Source organism: Lissotriton helveticus, chromosome 11 (assembly GCF_964261635.1).
Source record: "Lissotriton helveticus chromosome 11, aLisHel1.1, whole genome shotgun sequence".
Classification (NCBI taxonomy): domain Eukaryota; kingdom Metazoa; phylum Chordata; class Amphibia; order Caudata; family Salamandridae; genus Lissotriton; species Lissotriton helveticus.
Window position 1 is genome coordinate 1189640026 of NC_136072.1, and position 18731 is coordinate 1189658756.

Sequence of the window (18731 nt, forward strand, 5' to 3'; positions counted from 1 at the left end):
TTCCCATGAAACCTGGCGACGAAAAATGAGCCGCGAAATGTCCAGGCGGCGCAGAATCAAAGACGTAAAACAGAATCATCGACAGAATTAGCATATGGACGTGGGGCCAGGCGGCAGGGCCCTCCGATTATCTTTCCACATCCCCCAGAGAGGCTGGCGCTGCCAAAAGGCCATTAAAAGCAGCTCACTGCAGCAACTTCGCCCGCTGAAAAGAAGTTAATCTGAAATATTGCACAAGTGAGACTTGTAATGAGGCGCAAACAGCAGCCGAGTGACTCTCCTCGCAGCTACGGCGGAGCCCTCCTTGTAGGGTTGAAATGTGGAGCCTCGCGGGGATAGCGGGCCAGCTGCTAGCAAGCGCCTCAGATGCACAACCATGTAAGGAGCATGGGCAGAGACTAGGGTGGGCTTCCCTGAGGAGATTCCCCTAACATGTACCACACAGACATGTGCTGGGCAGCAGCTGTGCAGGTAAATCACACCCCCAAATAAACAGAAGGAGGTAGATTCATGAACTTGTCACGCAGTTCAGCCTAGCACGCTAACTTGCTGCGCTGTGTGACAGCGAAAGGGAAGGAATGCACCGTATTTAACCCCTTCGACGCTCATGACGAGCTCAGTTCGTCATGAGGTACACCTCTCGTACGCTCATGACGAGCTTCAGCGCACAGCGGGAAAATGCTCCGCACCGATTGTGTTAAAGAAATGGAGCGCATTCCTGCCTTTTCCCCTGCGCTGGTGCCGTTTTGGCAGACGAGTGCCTACGCAGGCATCCTTGCACATGGTGCAAGGGTGCCTGCATTGCATGCATGATTGCTTTTTTTCAGGAAGGGGCACCTTCCTGCACGAAAACAGTCCTGAGAGGCATTCTCCATTTTCTATGGCAGCGCACATAGAAAGAGGAGGTAACAAGGAGAAATAAAGATATTTTTCCGTGTTACGCCCCTCCTGGGGAGGCGTATCTTTTTGGCTTACTCTCAGGTTTACCAGTTCTGGTAAATCTAGATATGCATCAAAACCATGAGAGTTTGGGTTGGAACACCCATGCAACGCATCCTTTGCGCAGAGTGAGGCAACGCAGGGGTTTGCGCTGCGTCGCTTACGTCAGATTTATGGAGCCACTGAGGGCCAAGCAAAGTGACATTTCATTGCTTCATAAATCTCCCTTAAGGTTTGCATTGCACATTTACCACGTTGCGTGGTGCAAACGCATTGCAAACGGGTCATAAATATGGCTCTTGGGTCTGTACTACATAAGGGGCCTAGGGGTGCAACAGGTATGTGCATGTGCTTTCTGCACCCTCCCCGCCCCGACACTTGGTATTATAGAAGGGGCTGCGGGAACTTGCTTGCCCACGTCTGCAGTACAGATCACGCCTGTACACATATAGCTCAGTGAGGTCGTTAGGTGGAGTTCCCTCATCTGTATGGGGGGGTGTGGCCCCATGCTATTGAGAAACACTTTGTCACTGCTCTAGCACTGTACAGAAGCAAAGGGTTCATTAGGAGGTGCAGTTACTGCATCCCAAAGAGAGGGCGCATAGTCGGAGCGTCATCTTAGGGTTGCCTCTGCAAAGGGAGAAAAATGGGAGAAAAATGGTCCCTTGGATTCCCCTAATACCCTCTTCCAGGCAGGTGCAGACACTCACTGAAAAAGCAGACAGCTTCTAACAGTATGCTGGAATGCTTGCTTTTTGTGACTTAGTTGTGAAAAGCATATGCTTTAGCCTTAGAGCGTTTGTGCCATTTCCTATTCATGCTTCAGCACCTTTCTTTGCACTTTTTAGGCATTATCGGACTGATTTTTTCAATTGAATCTATTTGGATAATTATGATTAAATTCTAAATGTTGTAATAAAGGATGTATGACGTTACAATGCATGCTTTTACAACGCATGCCATTACGACGCAGGTTTTACAACGCAAGTCATTACAACGACTTGCGTTGGGGGGCGCTGGATAGTGAATAGTTTAATTTACTATTCCAACTCCAGTCCCCGTGGATAGTAGGGAAGGTGTTGGATAGTAATTAAACTATTCCCTATCCTAGAGCGCCCTCCAGCTCAATTCGTTGTAATGACTTGCGTTGTAAAAGTTGCATCGTAATGATAGTGCGTTGTAAAAGTTGCGTTGTAAAGGATGTTTCCCGTAATAAACATTGCACATTAAAAATAAAGATAATATGCAAGAGCTATGCTATATTTTACTACTAAACAGGCAACCACAAGTGCAGTTACCTTGCAGACAACAGGGTCATGATTTGAATGGTGCAGCAGGGGCAGTGCACAATTGCAGTTATCTTGACGTTTATAAGGGCTTTGATTTAAATGTTGCAGCAGGTGCAGTGTCACCAGGGCCAAAAGTTCTAGGGTCACCGCTAAACGCAGAATATTGCTAAATTTGCCTACTAAACAGGCAATCACAAGTGCAGTTATCTAACAGGCACTAGGACCATGATTTCAATGGTGCTGCATAGTACTACGCTATACTCGCGGAGCATGTGTAGTTTGCACTACTACGCACTACGCAAATTGCACGAAGAACACAGTGCAAAAGCACGTAGCTGGCCTTTTTTGCTTGCTCGTGGTCCTCAATGTCAAGTTGGCGACCGCGAGCAAGCAAAATCAACATCCCGGTGAGACTTTTTCCTCGTTCGCGATCAACAATATCAAGTTGCCGATCGTGAGTGTGGAAAATAAACCTCCCGGCGAGATTCTCAGTTTGGGGAGGTTAGGTTCCTCATTGCGAGTGGTCGGGTATGCTCACGACCTCTCACGATGAGAAACCACCAGTTCGCGTTGAGAAAGCTGCAGCTCGACTACAAATCTACTTGAGCCACAGAAAACGACAGCTTGCCCTGTGCAAGATGCTGTTTGCAATGATTGCACAGTGCGGACAAGTATCCGGCACTGTGCAATAAGTGCGAACAGCATTTCCCTACTGCAATATGCAGTTCGCATAGCTACGCGTAACGTGCGTAGTGTGAAGTGCACTTCACGTAGCTACGCGTAGCGCTACTACTCAAACTATGCCCAGGGTTAACCGGGACCAAAAGTTATCAGAACTCCTCTAAATACCAAATATCGCCATATTTGGCTCTTGATTAAGCAGTCTCAAGTGCAGTTACCTTACAGGCACTAGGGTCATGATTTCAATGGTGCATCAGGTGCAGCGGCACCTGGGCCCAAAGCTCTAGGTTCCCCTCTAAACATCAAATATTGATAGATTTTACAACTAAACAGGCAGTCACAAATGCAGTTATCTTGCAGGCACCAGGGTTGTGATTTGAACGTTGCAGAAAGAGCAGTGGCACCGGGCTCAAACGTTGTCAGAACTTCTCTAAACACATAATATTACTATCACATCAATTAATTCCATTATTTCAATCTTTTTTTATTAATTAAAATGTTGTTATTACTTACCCGCACTATACCGCCAGTAACACCACAATACATGGCCATTTTGTACATAAATAAGTCATAACACTTTAACAGACTTATTATAACTTATATTGTACAACTGCTCAGCAAGCTACAACTTACAACAAAAATCAGCTTATTAATCACATGGAGGAAACCAAATGCTTTTACCAATGCTTGTTTTATCTGTCATAGCATTTTTCATTAGTGCATTTTTGTTGTTTCAACAGTACACTAAAGAACCCTAGAGTGTCATAGGTGTAAAGAACGCCAAAATCATCTTTGAATCGTAAAGTTGTATATCCGTTGCAATAAAAGCTAAATACAGCTAAAAATTACTCACAGTTTAAAATTAATTTGCAAGAATTTTAATAAAAACATGAACATTCTGTTAAGAACTGATGATATAAAGTAATTACAGCATATTTTTAATTATTGAAACATTGCAAAAGCTATCATGTATCTTTTGTTGGTTTCTAAGAATCTTTTGTGAAGTACCAGACATAACTGATAATATAATCTGAAGACGTCCCACCACAAGGATTGCTTTTTCAAAATGGCCGCCACACTAAGGTTATTAAATGGCAGCTGGGGGTTCTTCTAATTCTTCAAACTTTTGTGTTAGATGGATGGTAGTGAATTCAACTGAGGCACGTTTTCAGCCATTGCCCCGAAGGGGTAAAAAAGGGGGTGGTGATGGATGGAGCATCTGAACCAATAAAACACTCACACCCAGTCAACAGATCTGGGTTTAATCCATCACCGTTCTTTAGCCCTCTCTGCCACCCCAGTTCAGACACGGCCATATGCAAATCAGTCTGACCCTGCGCCTCATGGGAACAGTCCAGCCCGAACTGCCAAGCCATGCCTTCCCTGGACCGGAAACAAGCTTCCGAGGACTGGTTTCTGGCATTCCAGCCGTCTTCAGCCCGGCTTGCTTGAATCCAGTGGCAAAGTGAGCAAGGGACTCATGTCTGAGCATACCCTGCCAACTTATGGCGAACAAAGCGGTACAAAAGGGGGCGGTTATGGACGGAGCATCTATGTACGTGCCCCAGGACTCTACTGTGGTGCTCCATCCACACGAGGCGGTGTAGTACTGCTGTCATTCTTAACCATTGCTGTATGAGAGCCTGTGTTGGTTGACTCTACTCATCCTTAGACCCTACTTTTACTGCCCCAGATCTATTAGCTTTGCCCAGGGGTCCAAGTGAATCTTACGGTGTTCTTGGAAAGGGGCACTGATGGAGGGTGAGGCAGATCAGTGGTCCTACCAGAGTCTTTGAGACTCAGTGTCAAAAGCTGAAGGTTCTGATGCGTCCTGACGAAGGACACCAGGAGAGTCCCATACCTGCAGCAGGAGAGAGGAGTGTACCGAGGGAGTCAGGGCTGATAATGTTGCCCATTGCCATGCGGCTGCCACTCCTGGTGCTACTGTATGGAGATCAGCATAATCTGGGCAGTGGCATACCGAAACTTGAGGGGGCCCCCTGCAAAGTACATGGAGGGGCCCCCTTCTGGACTTACTTAAGAGCTCTCAGGCCAGGTTACTTCACTGAAGGGTCCACCTGGAGCTCGGTGGCCCCTCATGCTGCGGGGACCTTTGTTATGCCACTGAATCTGGGAGTAATCCACTCTCCCTGGGCAGGACTTGCCATGCTCATGGCGGGTGATCAACCAATGAACTGCGACTCTGCCCCCTGGAGTGGCCCAATGAAGGGCAGGTTATGGGACAGTGTGTGTTTGGAAGGTACAGTGGGCACTTTGGCACCAGGAATGTAGTATGAGGATGGGAAGCTAAGCTGCATGCCAGGCAGCCCAGAATGTTAGTGCAGATAGCCTTTGATCCAGGAAAGAGGGGAACATCCTTTACAACGCGGATGTTACCCCGCACTACCGTTACGACGCGTCTTTTACAACGCAAGTCGTAACCACGACTTGCGCTGGAGGGCGCTCAAGGACAAGGAATAGTAGATATACTATTCCAACACCTTCCCTACTGTACGTAGGCTGGTGTTGGAATATTACATTTAACTATTCTAAGTCCAGCACCCCTACAGCGCAAGTCGTGGTAACGACTTGCGTTGTAAAAAACGCGTTGTAACGGTAAGTGTGGTAATACCACGCATTGTACTGTCGTACATCCAGGAAAGAACATTTGGACAATGCAAAATTTACTAGACGTGGCTGGCAGCCAAGGATCCAGGAAAGGTAGAGCTGGCAAGTGGCCCTCACATGCCCTGATGAGCTCTGTCTACAGTCCTCGGATTTTCAAAGCCTCAGCGCCTGATGACACTGATCTGCATATAAACGCCGGAGAATTGAAATAGTGATTTTTTTATTTCCCGAAGTTTTATATTGCGCAAACATGACCTAAAGGTATCAGAGCACTTTTAAAGAGCATCAGTTGCGTTACAGACGGGCACGTTAATATTTTGTTAGGCACGGGGAGATTAAGGGGTATATTTACAAGAATTGCCACTAACCAGCTTTAGTGTAGTTAGCAGCAATTTTCTTAACGCTGTCTATTGCCGAAAACTACCGCCTGGTTATCGACATATCTACAATATGTCGCTAAATGGTGATAGTATCAGCTAGCCGCAGCAAAAACTTCTGCAAACACTAGAATCAAGGCGATAAAAATGTGATGTTAGCAAGAGAAAAATGACAAAAGGACAATTAGCTGCAAAAAAAACTGCACGTTTGTCAACCCAACATCCCTTTTCAGCCTCTAGAGGCAAACATAGCCTATAAATACACCTCTAATGGAAAAAATAAAATAAGAACAATGAAATGCAGAATGGAGCAGCCAGGGTCAAGTTCAGCACAGGTCAACAACCCCCCCAAACCACCAACACCCAGGATGCCTAACCAGAGTCCCTGGGGAAGAGGAAATGCAGAATGAGGGCCTCATTTATAGGCCTGGGCTTAGTTCGCAGAGTTTTGCTACGTGGAACTCCGCAAAGTTACAAAAAAACTCTGCGAAGTTCCGCAAGTGGCGGAGTGCAGTGCGAACTGCAGTTTGTGCTGGTATTCCTGCCTCTAGCGGAAGTTCCCGCTCGTGAACTTGCCTTTCGCGATCACAAACTTACCGTTTGCGATCGCGAACGAGGAAAAAACTCCACGAATGGAGCGAAGTTCACCGCCCAGGCCTACTCATTTATGAAAAGTGGATCTTGGCTGGAGAAAACCAGCGATGCAGCACTTTTGATAGTGCCATCCTTGCAACATCATGGCAGCCGATGCCTGGAAGCGCGGTCAGTCCCTGGGGCCCGGAGGCCTCGCTGGGCCGGCGTCTGAGACCCGGAGTGGGAGGCAGTGGAGCAGTGGTGTCGTAATTGGCATGGCCGCGTTAGCGATTAGCTGAAACTACACGCTGTCCTCCTTAACTTGGCTATGTATGAAAACGCCATTTTGAATGTTGCGGCGGCCATCTTAGACCATAAGCGGCCTCGTGGCCGGCGTGCCCTTTAGTCCGTTGTCCGTTCCACTGACCACTTCAGTCTGCCCAGCAACAGGCTATTTTTAGTACTGGTCAAGCTTGCACATGCGCAGTCCCAACTGACCAGTAAGCCTTCAGGAATGTGCGCCAAACTGACCAGCGGAGTTGTGCCCCCTCCAATGAGCTGGCAGTGTTCCAAAACATGACCATATATGTATATAAATGTGTCCTAACTTGTGCCGCCTACCTTTTATTGCCCCAAAACTGTATATAAATCGGGGTCACACCGGTGTTCGGTGTGATACCTCTTGCATTACAGAAGGGTGCTGTTTGAGTGTACCACCACCCCATGGGGTCTTAATAAACTTGTTCTTTGCCTTTTACAGTTTCCGTGCCAACAGTTCTTGAGTGTAAGTGGGTTATCTTCGGTGCATGTAGGCCTTGGGAACCCTGATTACTTCAAATTGGCGACCACGAAGTGACTCATCGGTGACTCGGATGCCCGAAGGAGAGGTCGTGACGAAGGCTTGGAAACTCGCCATGGACGCGCGCTGCCACGAGTGACCCGAGTCTTGGCTCCCACGGTGTTTCTTCCTTTCCTTCCGATCTGACCTTCCAGGTGGCGCCGGTCCCCGACTGAGTTTTCGATCGTCTGTGTTGCCGGGAAAGTGCCGTTTGGCTGATTTGATCACAAGACCTTGGCAGTTGGAATCTGGACATTTGAGAATTTGGGTAAGAGTTGTGTTCGGTAAGGTAGTCTTCGGACGCTTACTGAAGTTCTATGATTTGTGTTCGGTAAGGTAGTCCTCGGGCGCTTGCCGAAGTCCTACGATCTGTGATTTGACTTGAGTTAGCTAACGTTTGTGAATTTGTGATCTTTGAACTTATATGTGTAGTGCACTTCACATAGGCAGGCATGTAGAGATGTTTCTCTAACTTTGTTTTTTTCCTCTGAGCGGCACAGTTGTGTGAAGTACTGTAAGTGCCATTTTGTACGGTGTCACGCTTTCGTGATACTTTTTGAACATGCCTGTTTTTAGCACACTCCGAGGGATGTGCTGTCTTGGAGAGGGTACCACAATTAGGTTAGCGGAAGCACAGCCGGCTCCCCCAGAGGGAACACCAAATCGCGAGATGTACATCAAACTTGGCCTTCCCCCTATTATGTACAGTAAATTATGGCATAAGTACACAAAGGCCGATCCTGAATTGCAATGGCCTCTACATGGGTCATTCGATTTACGTAAAGTACAGTTTGTAGAGCAATGTTTGTTTCAACGCAGGTCTAGACAAAACATGTTTGATTGTGTGCGAATGTGGGAGAAAGCGGTGCGTGAGCGTATGAAGCGTGAAGTTGCCTTGGCGGACAAAGAGCAGCGCAAGGCTGCTCGGGATAAGGCTTTACAGCTTGAGGAAAAGGAGGCTCAGGAGAAGAAAGAGAGGGAGGAACGGGAACGTAAATTGCAAACGACTGGTCAATTTCCTATTCGCCGACCGCTTTATCCTGTCCTTAATAATGAATTTGATGATTTTTCATTGCTAGATCGGTCACCGCCTCCGTACGTTTCGCCGACGGCTCCAGCTGAAGATCCGGGAGATGATGGGCAGGATAAGTCGGAAAAGAAAGGTGTATCCACTCTCAGGTTTACTGCGGAGAGGTCCGCACATTTACGTAGTTGGGCTCGTAAAGTGAATAAGAACTGTGTTTCTCAGTCTGAGGTGATTGCAGAGAGGGGTAAATGGTCGGAACTTGAATTAATGTACTTTTTGTCTAGTTTGGCGGATGAAGTTGTTGCCGCGTATCGTGATCTTTCAGATACGTTAGAACCTAAAGCTTTGTCAGTGCATCGTGAGAATTTGGATAAAGGTTTATTTGATCTTGCAGATGTCGATGGCCTATTCAAGCAACTGATCCAATTGCGAGATGAAACGACCAGATTGCGGGAGGAGCGGAAAAGGAGGCAAAAGGAGGCCGAATCGGCGCCTGATGAGCAGATTAAGGAGTGTTCTCTCCGGGGTTCAGATAAGAGTTCTGCGTTGCATGTTATGCCTATGCGTGAAGCCGCGCCCTTGTATGTTCCACCTAAAGGGGAAGGTACAGATGATGATAAATCGTCAAAGGATGCGAAAGGGTATTTTGTATATAACTGGGTATACACGCCTTGGAATAGAGCAGATGTTATGGCATTGAAAAATTCTCTACCTGATCTTCGAAAAAATCCGGCGGCATTTTATGAAGGGGTGGAAGGGGCTATTTCGTCTTGTGTGATGACTCTTGTGGATATAGATTTGTTCTTTGGGTTAATTTTACCACCTGATATGTGGAGGCAGATTCGTAAAAATAATGATGAAACAATATTGGGGGGCACATGGAAAGAAATAAATGCTGCCGATTTAGATAGGGAACCGGCATGTAAGCCTTGTCAGTTAATTCTAGATCTTCCGGTAGCTATTTTGATTAAATTAAAGACGCTTGTTCCCTCTAAAAAGATCGATTGGACTATGCTAACGTCGTGTAAACAGAAACCCGATGAAACGGTTTCAGATTTCTTTACACGTTTTGAGGAGGCATTCCATGATTACAGTGGTCAATCTTTAACAGACGATACGGGTCGGCATCTGTTTGTAGATAAGTATGTGGCTAATCTCCTACCGGAGATTGCAAAACGATTGAAGTCGAGTGAAAGTTCCTGGGCCACGGCGACCCCAGCGTCTTTGTTAACTATGGCTCAGTACTATGAGCGGCAGGAATTGGAGGCTAAAGAAAGTGTAGAGAAAAAGGCGAAGGAATTGAAAACGAAGGTGATGTTGGCGCAGGTTCGGGGAACACAGGGTAGAGGGAATGATAGAGGTAGACGAGGTGGAGGAAATACGTCGTATGGTCGTACGGACATAGCGGAGGATCAGTGCGCTTATTGTAAGGAGTTTGGGCATTGGGCCGAAGATTGTCCGGTACTTCGTGAACAGCGTAGTCAGCGTGGTCGAGGAGGCGGAAGGTCGAGAGGAGGTTATGCGGGAGCGAGAGGTGGCGGAAGTGATCGTGGAAGGGTTGAGGAGAGGGGCCGTGGCCAGGATGAACGAAACACGTTTGATAGGCGGAATCAATATCAGATTTCGGAGGGTGAGAATGTGGAGCATCAGGATTATGTGCATGCATAGGACTGCGTAGGATGGGGTAAGGAATCAGTTGAAGTGCCGGTAGATCAGCAGGGTCCATATGTAACAGCGGGTATTCTGGGTTCTACTGATCAATTTCTAGTTGACACAGGAGCTACACGTAGCGCTTTGTCGAAAAACTTGGTTCCGAGGGCTCCCCTGTCTGGCGAAATGATTACATGTGTAGGGTTTGATGGCACACCCTCCCCCAGCCCATTGTCCAAGCCCCTTGCACTATGTCTTGACAAATACTTTAGTTTTGGTCAATTTTTGTTATCACCCCATACACCAGATAATATCCTGGGTATTGATTTGCTTAAATATTTTCGAGCAACGATACGTTGCGCTCCTGAGGGAGTGAGGGTTATCCTGAATGACAATTATCCTGACCCCGACAGGTTTTACGCCATCTCAGATATTCCAGCCTTGGCCTCTCTGCCGCATACGTTATGGGCGACCTCAGATACGGATGTGGGAGAGATGCGTATTCCACCAATACACATTACTGTTAAGGAGGGGGCCCCTCTACCACCAGTACCACAGTATAAGATCTCGAGAGAAGGTGAACTTGCATTGACACATATTGTTCAGGATTTGATTTCTGCAGGGGTTGTGGAGGAGGTCCCTTATAATGTTTGCAACAGTCCTATTCTTCCGATCCTTAAACGAGATACTGACGACAAAGTCTATCGCTTTATTATTGACTTGCGAGAGATCAATAAAATTGTCATTCCCCAATACCCGGTGGTGTCCGATATTATGACTCTGCTTACGCTGGTCCCACCCACGGCCACCACGTTTAGCGTAATTGATTTAAAGAATGCGTTCTTTTCCATTCCTGTTCATTCTGATAGCAGATACTTGTTTGGCTTCACGTTAAATAATAAATCGTATAGATTTTGTCGTGTTCCCCAAGGTTATACTGAAAGCCCTAGCATCTACAGCCAGGCTTTGAAAAGGCAGCTAGATTCGTTTAAATTGCAGTCTGGCGTTGCTCTCATCCAGTACGTGGATGACCTTCTGCTTGCTGCTGACACTTATGCACAATGTGAGGAAAGTACACTTGCGTTGCTTTCCTTTTTGGCACAAAACAATCATAAGGTTTCGAAAAAGAAACTCCAGTACTGTAGACCTCAGGTGACCTACCTCGGTCATCTGTTGTCTAAGGAGGGGCGTGCATTAACATCTGATCGAATTCAAGCAATTTTAGATACACCAGTCCCCCGCACGCAGAGAGATGTACGTGCCTTCATAGGATTGACGTCTTTTTGTAGACAGTGGATTATGGGTTTTTCACACATCATAAAACCCTTGCTAGCATTATTGTCCAAAGCTACACCAATGCCTCTAGAATGGACAGATGATTGTCAGAAGGCTTTTGAACAGTTGAGACAGGCCCTTTGTTCTGCACCCGTGTTAGGCACACCAGACTACACGAAACTTTTCACATTGTATGTGCACGAGAATGATGGGTGCGCGTTGTCAGTGTTAGTGCAACTACACGGGGATAAGCAGAGACCATGTGCATACTTCTCTGCCATTTTGGATCCTGTAGCATGTGGGTTGCCTGGGTGTTTTCGAGCGGTAGCAGCAACGGCAGTGGCCATACGACAGAGTGAGGGAATAGTGTTATCGCATAAACTGCTGGTGTTAGTTCCTCACGCAGTAGATGCTCTGCTAAACCAAACAAAGACCCAATACCTCACGAGTGCACGGCTAACGGGATACGAGCTGACACTTTTGGCGCCACATATTACACTAAAAAGATGCGCTACCCTGAACCCTGCCACTTTATTGCCCTATCCGGCCGAGGAGGGTCAGGAAGAAAAACATCATGATTGTGTTTTCCTGACCGAGGAACAGACAAAGGGTCGTGTTGACTTACAGGATGCGCCACTTCCAGATGTGGATGGGGAACTGTGGGTTGATGGATCGTGTTTAAGGCTGCCAGATGGCACGACTTCCGCAGCTTATGCGATCACGACACTTAAGACAGTGGTAGAAACAGCTAGGATACCACAGAAATCGGCTCAGGCAGCAGAGCTGATAGCTTTGACAAGAGCCTGCGAATTGAGTGCTGGCCTATGTGTAAACATATACACAGACAGCCGGTACGCCTTCGGAGTAGCACATGACTTCGGGCTACTCTGGAGGGAGCGTGGGTTTCTGACATCTCATGGAGAACACATTATGCACGGAGAGCTAGTGCGTGATCTCCTAAATGCGTTGCTTGGCCCAAAGAAAGTAGCGATAGTAAAATGCAGTGCTCATAAAAAGATCACGGATAAAGTGGGCCAAGGAAATGCCTTTGCAGACAGCATAGCTAGACAAACGGCTATGTCCCGAACTAGCTCCCCCATGTATGTGATACAATCGCAGGCTGAGCGATGGAGTGATGCTAGAGCAGAAATATTGGACATTCAAAAATCAGCTACTGAATCTGAACTTGCGGCATGGGCAGCAGATGGGGTACTAGATGACGAGGGTTGTTGGAGAAGCAAAGACATGGAGAAATGGAAATTGCCTGCGGCTTACTTGCAGGCGATGGTCCAGATGACACATGGACTGGCGCATGTCGGAGCTCTTGCAATTACTCGGCTGTTAACACGAGCTTGGGAACATCCTGAGATCGCTAATACTGCGAAGAGAGTAGTGCAGACCTGCCTGGTTTGTTTACAACACAATCCCGGAAAGGGGACCCATACTCCGAAAGGAGGGTTCGTTCCACCTTCTGCACCATTTGAGGTACTCCAAATGGATTACATCCAACTCGAGCGCTGCAACAACCTGAAGTATGTCCTAGTGGTGGTATGTGCCTTTAGTAAATGGGTTGAGGCCTTCCCCACGAAAGACAATACGGCTTTGACAACAGCCAAGGTGTTGCTTAAGGAATTCTTTCCTCGCTTTGGAGTTTGCAAATTTCTGTGGAGCGATAATGGGCCTCATTTTGTCGGAAAGATTGTGGAGTATGTACTGAAGGGGTTAGGGATTCAGCAGAAGTTCCACGCTGTATTCCACCCGCAGTCGGCAGGTCTGGTTGAGCGGTACAATGCTACGTTGAAACTTAAGCTGGCCAAAATTGTGGCGTCTACATCGTTGAAGTGGCCAGACGCTTTGCCGCTAGCACTGCTCTCTCTTAGATCAGTACCCCATTCACGAACTGGCCTTACCCCCTATGAGGTGGTGTTTGGGCGCCCCATGAATATCTGGGGGGTGCCTAAGCCGCGATTAATACATGATGTGCCTTGTGTTATGATGAACGACTATTTGGCACGATTAACAAATGATTTACTTTCTATTCATCAACAGGTTCGAGAAGCGCTCCCTGACAACTCTACTGGAGAGGGCCATGATCTCCGTCCTGGGGATCACGTCATGATTCGGTCGTTTGAGAGAGCAAGCAGTTTGGAGCCCAGGTGGAAAGGCCCCGAACAGGTCCTCCTTGCAACCCGAACAGCTGTACGAGTGACCAACAGGAAGCGGTGGGTGCATTCGACACATTGCCGCCGTGTCTCTCCGGATCTGGTGACCCCTGCTGTGCTGACCGACTACAAGGAGATTTTGGAGAAAGAAAAGAGCCCAGCTGTGACGTCGGCCGAAGTTGAGGGAGCCTTCCCGGACCACGCTGTTGCCGGACGAGAGCGCTACAACTTGCGTCCTCGATAAGAAGATTTTTTTTGTATTTTTAATAACTGGTTGGTTACCGCTCCAGGTTTGTGAAACGGAAACCGGGAATTCCAAGGGGGGGGGATCAGTTCTGCCAGTTTAGCGACACCCGTCTTGGCCCGGAGAAGAAAACAACGGCTACCTCGGAGTTCAGCACCGCATTTTTCTTTTTTTTTAGGTATACACGTACGTGTATCTGAGACTCTGTGAACAATTTGTGCTATTTGAGACTTTTGCACGAGTATTCCTGAACTATGGAATCAACGGCATCACGAGATAAACGAATATTGGGTGCCTTTCTCTTTGTTCTGACTATTGTGGTGATAGCTGTAATAGCCTGGGTAGTTGAACTTGTGGTGCCTGTACGTGAACATTTGCTGCCGACTACCCCGGCTCCATCTGAACATTTTCACTTTACATTACCCTATCACGAAGAACGATATCGGCAAACCTATCTGAATAACAGTTTTATTCAGATTCTTCATCGCACACATAATATGACCAATACCTCAAATTGCTGGGTGTGTGGGATGTTGCCAGGGCACCAGAAAAGAGGGGGCACCCCACTCATTCCACTCCCGTTTTCGCACAATGGATCATGTAACGCCTGGTACACCCTCCTCTTTACCTTGAGATGGCCAACCAAAGGGGGGGTGCTTTTCCGTTTGAACAAAGTATGCACCCATGACAAGGATGGGTTTCCGCGGGCTGAGGGTACTCGATTTGAATGGGAGGAGTACAGGCCTGATAATATGTCTGCCCCACGTGTGTACAGCAACCAGAGAAATGTAAATGTATCCAGCGCACATGTTATTAATGTTATTGCCACTAAAGCCGATTTGTGTATTAGGAATAAGGGTTCGATTGCAGTGGGGAAAAGCGAATGTAACACTACCCTTACTTTTGATAGTCCGAATGGCATCTCATTTGTAGCATCACGAAACACGTACTTCATTTGTGGAACGAAGGGTTACCATCAGCTTCCATTGGGATGGTTGGGCACTTGCTATGTATCGTTTGTGCTACCTCCTGTATTCATTGCCCCACCAATGTATCACAATGATTATACTTTGTATCATGATTTCGTCCTGAATAGGGTTAAACGGACTGTTGTTTTGGATGACATAGACCAAACCAATACTGCTTTGCAACAGTATGTGGACTTCAATTTGGGACTATTTTCCTTCGTGGGGGCTGCACTGAACAGCCAGAAAATAAGATGACTGACACGTGTTGTTGAGGCTGTAGCGAATGACACTGCCATTGCCTTGGGAAACATCACTGAGGAACTACAGATTTCTAGAATTGTTACGCTCCAAAACAGGATGGTGTTGGATGTAGTTCTGGCTGATCGTGGGGGGGCATGTAGAATCATCGGAAGCAGCTGCTGTGTATACATTCCGGACAATTCTCCATCTGTTTATGATGCCATATCCAAGCTCCACAAGATCGCAGCTGAGATACATCCGGACAATGGAACTTGGACACTTTCAGGATGGTTCTGGTCCATGCTTGCTACCTGGGGCTGGAAACTGTTGACGATTCTATGTATAATCGTGGGAGCAATGTTTTTCATATGCCTATGTATTCAATGTGGCCCAGCCTTATGTTCTATGTGTCTATCAGCTTGCATACCATCAAGACGAGCTCTTGCTCATGACAAAATGATGCTTCATAAGGAAGTAACACAAATAATGTTAATAGACATCGAGGACGAACATCCTGATTATGTTCACTATGAGGTAGATTCAGCTAAACGCTAAAAGGGTCGTCTGTCGTAATTGGCATGGCCGCGTTAGCGATTAGCTGAAACTACACGCTGTCCTCCTTAACTTGGCTATGTATGAAAACGCCATTTTGAATGTTGCGGCGGCCATCTTAGACCATAAGCGGCCTCGTGGCCGGCGTGCCCTTTAGTCCGTTGTCCGTTCCACTGACCACTTCAGTCTGCCCAGCAACAGGCTATTTTTAGTACTGGTCAAGCTTGCACATGCGCAGTCCCAACTGACCAGTAAGCCTTCAGGAATGTGCGCCAAACTGACCAGCGGAGTTGTGCCCCCTCCAATGAGCTGGCAGTGTTCCAAAACATGACCATATATGTATATAAATGTGTCCTAACTTGTGCCGCCTACCTTTTATTGCCCCAAAACTGTATATAAATCGGGGTCACACCGGTGTTCGGTGTGATACCTCTTGCATTACCGAAGGGTGCTGTTTGAGTGTACCACCACCCCATGGGGTCTTAATAAACTTGTTCTTTGCCTTTTACAGTTTCCGTGCCAACAGTTCTTGAGTGTAAGTGGGTTATCTTCAGTGCATGTAGGCCTTGGGAACCCTGATTACTTCAGTGGAGTCGCTGCAGCCTGACAGTGGAGGCGGGCCATGTCGGGCCCAAGCCTGTGGGTCATGGTGGTGCCATTGAGGCATCAGCAATCATCCTTACCTCATGGCGGAGTCTGGCAGGGCGCATGGAGACTAGTTGCTGACCTGTGTGAGAAGACCGCATGGCGCCCCTTGGAGCTGAGATCGGTAGAGGTGCTGCTGCGCACCGACATAAGTAGGTCTGCATTGCATAACGCGTGCCACCACTACACCGGGTTGCCAATGTTGGGCCTCGACTCTCTGCATCACAGGCCGGAGGATGTGGCGCTGTCCCTACGCTGTGGAGGCTGGGGTCCCTGAGCTGCGCTGAATTTGTGTGGCGGGAATGCTGTAGCTTCACGCCTCAGGGGGCCCTGTTGAATCACCAGCATCGGGAGGTTTCCCAGTGGACTTGGAGGTAACTGCTGTACCCAGACTTGTGAAATCCCATCTGGCTGAAGCTCCTACTGGCTGAGTGACAGATTTGAAGAGAGCACGGTTGATTGAGCCCCTGTGTAGATGTCCAGGTGAGGAGAAGGTGGGACACAGAGCGGGGTCAAGTCAAGCCCAGGCCTAGTGCCAGTGGGTAGCGCACACCATGCCCTGAGCAATCTCTGCGCTGCAGCTGACCAATATCACTGAGGGCACAACAAAATACTGGTGGGGGTCTCCACTAACTAGCTCTGGTCGCTGATATCGGCTGCTGGTGGCGGCGGGTGCCAGGGGCACAGGGTTTGGTTCAGGTCCAGGCCCTGGGTGCGCCTCTTGATTTGCCGTCACTCACTGGGAAACACGGAATCTGGTTGCCACTGTTATATCGGAGGAGGTAACTGCGTGGTGCTGCCTTTCCTCACCCCCTGGTAGTGAGCTCCTGGGTGTACAGGGGATTTCCATCAGTGCCTCCGAATGAAGATTCTCGGCTAGCATTGCACCTGACTGGAGGAGAGGGGCCGGATGGGCACACTGCACTGCATCACATGTCATACATAGTGCTTGGTTGTCTGCCGCAATAATGGCCCACCTGCAGACAGGGGCGGCGTCGACATTTGGCAGCTCCTCCGTGTCAGTGAACCGAGTGGTGGGGGATCGCTAGCCACCGGGGCAAGTGACAGTGGACAGCCTGGACTCCAAACTAGACTCTGTATTCGCAGCAGTTACCTCCCTCAAACAAACGGGTACTTCCTGTGAGCGCCGCAGAGACAAAATCACAGTCAACCCTGGAGCGCACAGATCATCACAAGCTGACTTACAAGGTACACAACATTGAGCAAGAACTGGCCGAATACTCTGAGCGCAGTTTTGGGTGTTTAACAGCTAATGGCACATGTGGTGTCACTAGGAAAAACAGTGGAGAATGCGGAGAGCCACTCCCAGTGAAACAACCTGAGGGTGTTGGGTCTGCCAGAAGGGTCTGATGCAGTGACATATACTAAGACATGGTTGTGTGACCTACTGCCAGAAGGTGCACTCTCCCTATTCTTCGTTGTGAAGCGGGCCCATCTGGTGCCGGCGAGTCGGCCGCTGCGGGGGGCAGGACTGTTGAACTTTTTTTTAAAATGACCCACACAACTCCATTTTGTGTAGCCATGCCCTCGGCAACCTGATGAAGAATTGCTTTCCACGTCCCTGCTGAGTCTTGCACAACCCTCCCCGCTCCTTGTGGTGGAGCCGATTCCGAGAAGCTGCCTGTGTGCCTCACCCCCCCCCAGTTGTGCCAAAGACTAAGCCACATCCTGTCCATTGTTGGTAACTCAGCCTGTCATGACCAACTGACCCGTGACCACACCATGTGGGCAAGGAAGCACGTGGCCCACGACCAACTGCCCTGTGACCGCACCATGTGGACAAGGAAGCACGAGGCTATGTGCATTGTGCAATCAGAGACAGATGTCCCCTGGCCACGATTGCACCACAGAAGACTAACAAAGAACTTGTCAGCTAAGGAACTGATCGAAGTAAGGATCTTGGATTGTGCAAATGGGCGTGGCTAGTACTATAATAATGTGTGCACTGCGGATTGAAGCAGCAGTCTCTGTAGAATTGTCTTTGTACCATTCTGTGACCCTGTCCTTAGCTCGAGCTAATAAATAACTTGCTTCCCTCCACGGCTGGTAGTCCTGGTCTCTTTGGTAATGTATGATTTATGCAAGAAGAACCCGTAGATTTTAAGGTGTCCCCTGCACCGCTGGCTTTGACTCTCCTAGTGGGGAGGGGTCTCCAAAAGCCAGTTCTACAGGTGCTAGACATCTTCTCTTCTGCCTCCTACTGGGATCGTGATGCTATCCAGAGGGAGAGGTACGCAAGCTGAGGGAGGTGAAAGTAGATAACGCCACAGTTATTTTCTTCCCTGACTACGCCACGAGGGTGCAGAGGCAGAGGAGCTCATCTCTAGTGGTTAAACAATGCCTCAGAGAGTTGGGCATCAAATACACCCTCCTCTGCCCGTAAAGCCTGCGAGTGATCCCAGATGTTGACATGCAAATCCTTGACACCGGTGAATAGTGCTGGCCGTGGATTGCGGGGGGGGGGGGGGGGGTTGAGGTGCGATTGCGGGATGGTGTGCATAATATAAAATATAGAACTTAGCTTCCCACCGGTTCCCGAGACTCTGCTACTGCTCTCCTTAAGGAACAGGAAGCACAGCCAGGCCCCAATGACCAATCGATTTTGAACGTCCTAGTTTGACT